This window comes from Myotis nattereri (genome assembly GCF_964212035.1).
Source record: "Myotis nattereri genome assembly, chromosome: 9".
In the NCBI taxonomy this organism is placed as follows: domain Eukaryota; kingdom Metazoa; phylum Chordata; class Mammalia; order Chiroptera; family Vespertilionidae; genus Myotis; species Myotis nattereri.
This window is the reverse complement of record NC_138084.1, coordinates 20,652,391-20,658,543: the sequence shown is the minus strand read 5'-3', so window position 1 is coordinate 20,658,543 and position 6,153 is coordinate 20,652,391.

Sequence of the window (6,153 nt, the reverse complement as noted above, 5' to 3'; positions counted from 1 at the left end):
TATCTAGCAACATCAAATGTGAAACTGATATATAAAACATCAGTAAACTTCCTAAATATCTTTCAAGTGTATCCTCTTCTCTTTATTTTTTGTTGTTCAAGTTTTAGGTACTCAGCACTAGGCTGTCATGTGGCCTGTTGGGGCAAACACCTAATTATCCTTATCTCTAGCCTTATTTTTCTCCAATTCTATCTCTATTTTGCTGAATCTTGGGGACACTATGATTGACTCTTTCAAAACTACTCTACTCCACATTTATCTAAATCCTCATGGCAGCCCTATCCCCTTTGCCATTATTCAGTTCAGAGATGGGCTAGTGTGAGGCAACTGGGCCAATGGGAGGTAAAGAGAGGCTTTCTTTTGGCTTCTGAGAAAGAGAAGCTAGTTTCTCCTGCTGGATGTGAACCAGGAGGTATGCTGTCCTAGCCATTTTATGATCTCCAGGTAATACAGCCTTATAAAGCTGAAAATAGCAGGGGAAAACAGAAAGAATTTATAACATCAGTCACCTTCTGAATCGGTTGAGCCAGAAATACCCCCTGCTTATAGACTTGCTGTTATAAGAGATGACATATTTTGATTATGTAATTTGCTGCAGAAAATATTCTAATGGAAACAACTACATAACCATAAAGTCTGATCAAGCAACATTGCTGTAAAAAACACTTCAACAGCACTCCTGGCATTTCCAGACTAAATTACAAATTCTTTAGTAAGGTGATTGAGCCTCAGTATGATTTGGCCTCAATTTGCTTCTCCAGCTTCATTTTCCATCACCCTCCTCTACATACTATTCTATAGGAATTCCACCAAACATACTATTCTTCTGGCTCCAGGCCTAGTTTTAGTTGACTTACCAATATTCACCCTTTTTTGGGGGGGGGGGCGATTAATAATTTTAAAATACTTTAAACAAACTGTATAGGTAAAGAAATAAGATTATCAGCCATTATAATCATAATCCTCTAAAGTCTTGGGGTTCATTCTTGGTGGTGTACATTGTATGGGTTTGGACAAATGTATAATGACATATATTCATTCTTATAGTATCACGAAGAGTATTTTCAGTGCCATAAAATTTTTCTGTTCTCTGTCTCTTCATATCTCCATCCTCTGGGAAACCACTGATTGTTTTATTCCAGAAAAAGTAAAAATCTCCATAGTTTTGTCTTTACCAGATATCACGTAACCGGAATCATACTGTATGTCCTTTTCCAATTGGTTTATTTCACTTAGTAATATGCATTTAAGGTTCCTCCTTGTCTTTTTATGGCCTGATAGCTGATTTATTTTTAGCACTGAATAATAGTCTATTGTCTGGATGGAGCACAATTTGTTTATCCATTCACCTACTGAATGACATCTTGTTGCTTCCAAGTTTTTGGCAGTTATGAATGAACTGCTATAAACATCCATGTGCAGGGTTTTGTGTAAACATAATTTTTCATTTCTTTTGCATAAATACCAAGGAGCACAATTGTAGATTGTATGTTAAGAGTATGGTTAGTTCTGTAAGAAACCCATCAAATTGTCTTCCAACGTGGTTGTACCATTTTCGTTCCCACCAGCAATGAATGAGAGTGCCTGTTGTTCTGTATCCTCTCCAGTTTTTGGTGTTGTCAGTGTTCCAGATTTTGACCTTTTCAAATTGTGGATGACAGTCATTTTATTTTTTAAAGACCAATTTGGCTATTTTGTGTCCTTTCCATTTTTGTATAAATACTAGGATAAGCTTATAAAAACATCAGCCGAGATTTGGTTGAGCTTGTCTGGAATTTTAGGTTAGTTTGGGACATATTATCAACCAGACATGAAGTCTTCTGATCCATAAACATGGGATGTTTTTCCATTTGTTTAAATCTTCTTTAAAATTTCTCTCAATAATGTCCCTTAGTTTCTGATGGACAAAACCATGTTGAAAAACATGGTTTTTTTTTAGTTTTTTTAGCACTCTTATAATAGTTGATTTAAAATCACTTTTTCTTAGTAAGTCCAACATCTAGACTTCCTCAGATACAAATTGTATTGGTTGCTTTTCCCCTGTGTTTAGGCCATCATTTTCTGTTTCTTTGCATATTTCATAATTTCTTTTGTTAAAAACTACATATTTAAACATATTTAAAAGAATATAATGTGGCACTGTTGAAAATCAGATCCTCCCAGGGATTGTTTTTTGTTGTTGTTTTTGTCATACTATTTAGTGGCTTTCCTGAACTAATTGTATAAAATCTTCACATTTGTCATGTGTGGGCATTGATGTCTCTGCTGTGTTAGCTTGGTCGTCATTACATAATTGGACATAAATTTCCTTAACTGCCTTGAACCAATAAGCTTCCCAGTTTTTGCTGAGAAGCTGTATGTGTGGTAAATCTTTAAAGCTCTGGAAGACAGTTTACACCTCTGCCTTAGCCATGGCTCCCTGCTTCCAGATAGCCTCAGGTCAGCCAGAGGTGGCAGATGAGGGCATTCTCAGGTTTTTATTGGGCATGCAAACATCCTTGCATATGCACATCACCTTTTTATTTCTAGGTATTGTCATAGTTTCAAAGTTCCCTACGGACATCCAGGGGAAAAGTTGTTCACAATGACTGAGCTCTGAGTGAGGTCAAATTAAGAAGAGCCTTGCCAGTAGGAATTTCCAGGGAGCTACCAGACAAATCAATACCAATTCTCTTGGAATAAGTTTTCTGTTGTTGTTTGTTTGTTTTTTTAGTGGAGGGGGTGGGGGGCACAACTCCAATTTCATCCCCTTTCCAATCCTCATGAGATTGTTAGGTTGGTATTTTTCACAGGTACTGTTGATTCATTTAAAGCAGCGGTTCTCAACCTGTGGGTCGCGACCCTTTTGGGGATCGAACGACCCTTTCACAGGAGTTGCCTAAGACCATCGGAAAACACATATATAATTACATATTGTTTTTGTGATTAATCACTATACTTTAATTATGTTCAATTTGTAACAATGAAATTGGGGGTCACCACAACATGAGGAACTGTATTAAAGGGTTGCGGCATTAGGAAGGTTGAGAACCACTGATTTAAAGGGAAAAGGGGAATGGGAGTGGAGAAAATTACAACACAAAAAAGCTCACTGTTCTTATCAAGAATCAGCCATTCTTTTTTCTCAAGTGCTCATTGGATTGTTGCAAGTCTTTGATTAATTTCCAGAGTCCTGAAAAAGTTGATTTTGACAACTTTTGCCAGTGTCCTCATTTACTTTATGAGGGAATGGATTCTATTCTTCTATTCCAGGAGTACTCTCCTAACGGCCCTCCAAAACTTTTATTTTCTGACGGCATCTGAAGATCTCAAACTTTGGAAACCAACATTCCATAACTAAATTTGAATTAGCATTCATTGTCCCCATATTACAGGTATGACCTGTGAAACTCCTCAGTCTCTGTACATTTCCTCTATTAATCTCCTAGGAAATGTAAGTTTAAAAGACATAATTCTTTCTTGTAGTTTTGCCTAGGTTGTTTGACTTCAGTTTTACACAGTATCAAGCAAGAAACATTTCCATACATTTTCAGGTTACTTTAGTTTAGAAGTAATACTTCTGTTCTCCAATTCTAGCCAAACTCTAGTCCCTCAGAGAAGGTTCTTAACAGAAACTGTTTTATCCTGATCTTAAAACCAGAAGCAAAATTACTCACTCTCGTCACAATATTCTGTATGGTGCAATGCTTTCACAATCCAGTTGATAAGTAAGCCTGCAATGATCATTTCTGAGATGGCGCTGAAGAGTAAAAACTGTAAAAGCATACTACCAGCCATCTGAATCAAAAAGGAAAGAAATATTCCTCATATAATTAACCATTTAAAAATTATACAAGAACCACATTTATTGAATATTTACATATATACCACGTATTATGTTAAGCACTTTGATTCTAGCAACGCCCTACAAATTGGATACTTTTAAGGAATAATAGGAAATGTTACACATGACAAGACTGAAAAGTACCGAAATAACCTATTATACCATGGGCTATTGGAAGTCTTCAGGATCTGGTACTGAGTGTTCATTATTTTTGTTTTGTTTTTCTGTTCTTTCTTTTGCTGATCAGAGGATGATTGCAGGTTCTATTTTCTTTTAACTTATGCATTATAAAGATTATTATACGTAATGGATGGAACCATTCTCTCTCTCTTTGCACATTTCTACCATGGCCCAAAGTAGGAGTTTCTGTTCTCTTAGAAAAGAATGGCTTTGGTGCTTCCCAAAGCTCTTCACTTACAGATCCTCAGGTGAGAAGCAGGGATTTTTCTAATTGGTGATTTTGAGAGAAGGAACCCATTCCTCTGGGTTCTCTTTTTTTCCAGAATGGTTTGTATTTATGACCTCAAGTTCTCCTTAACATCTGATAACTGTCTGGTCCTAGCATAGGGAGGCCGATGGTCTATCTGTAACTAGGTGGATGAGATTAATTCATGAGGGGCGGTACCAGCAAGCTCATTTGGCCAAAGATTTAAGACTTGTTCTCCAACTGTAATAATCAACAATAAAGCAGATAGTTTTATCTACATCTGCTTGATTCTTGTATTTTATCTCAGTTGGTTCTGAACATGGGAGAAGAGTGGATGGCTAGTTATTGGCCTCCTATACTAGTTTTCTAAGGCTGCTGTAATAAAATGTCACAACTGGGTGACTTAACACAACTGAAAGTTATTGTATCAAAGTTCTGGAGGGTAAAAGTCAAAAACCTTTAGAGGAGAAGTCTTGCTTGCCTCTTTCAACTTCTGGTAGTTATGGCTTGTAGAAGCAAGAACTCCAGTCTCTGCCTCTATGTGTACATGGCAATCTTCCTTCTGTGTCTGTGTCCAAATTTCCCTCTTCTTATCGGAACACCAGTTATACAGGATTAATGGCCTACCCTACCCAATATGACCTAATTTTAACTAATTACATCTTCAAAGATCCCAGTCCTAAATAATGACACCTTTTGAGGCACCATGGGTTAGGACATCCATATATCTTTTTGGGATATGCAAACTGAGTTTTAAATATCCCCATGGCAAATATTTGGAGGAAATTCAGTTTCTTCTTATATTTCTATGCCAAAGATGGTTTATAAGTTTGGTTGCCTTTTCCATATCTTGCTCACTACAACATACATCATTCACCATAGTTTTTTCATTTATATCTAAAATGTTTTGATCTAGTTATTATTAAACTTGGTACTTACATGTGACCAAACATAGTCATTACTTGTTGACTGGTAAGTTAAACATGCAATAGTTAATATAACCGTGCCAATTGCAGCAAAACAGAAACTTATGATGTTCATAATAATGGCAGCAACGAACTGTAATTGACATAAAAAGAAAAACAACGAATCATGAGCAACATAAACTTTTTTTCTTTTTTTAATCCTCACTTGAGGATATTTTTCCATTGATTTTTAGGTAGAGTAAAAGAGAGGAAGGGAGGGAGGGAGAGAAACATCAAAGTGAGAGAAAAACATCGATTGGTTGCCTACCGCATATACCTGCACCCCAACTGAGGCTGGGGGATGGAACCTGCAACCCAGGTACATGCCCTTGATGGGGAATCGAACCTGTGACCCTTTGGTGTTCAGGCTGACACTAACCACTAAGCAACACCAGCCAGGGCAGCATAAACAGTTTTGGTGAAGCAATCAGTCTGTTGTGTTGAATAGAATATTCAAGTTGAAATTTTTTATTTGATTTTCTAGAATCTTACTGTTAGGTTGGAGAGAGCCCAGGATCAGATACATACAGATGTGTGACGAAATAATGGACTCTCCCTGGAATTTCAAACAGATCAGCTTGCCAGACACAGATACCAGCTCCTCCCTGGTATCCACAACAACCCCCACACAGATACTGCCTCCTTCCTGAATACCCTGTCAACCCCCTGCGGCGGGAGCTTAATCAGCTCATGTCCCCGCCCCTCACTCAACCGCAGTATAAAACAGAGTGCCCCCCTCCCTGTTGGTGCGAATTCACTGGCTCCACCTTTGGGCTGGTGGGTCTTGCCCAGGGGACGCAGAATAAAACTTTCTCCTTTCCTATTCTCTGACCAGCTTGGTTCTCCTTATTCTCTGCACCACCTCCTGAGCCACCTAACACTTACTGTGGTTGATATCAGGATGTTGCCTGAACTCTAGCACCCAATAGGATAAAAAC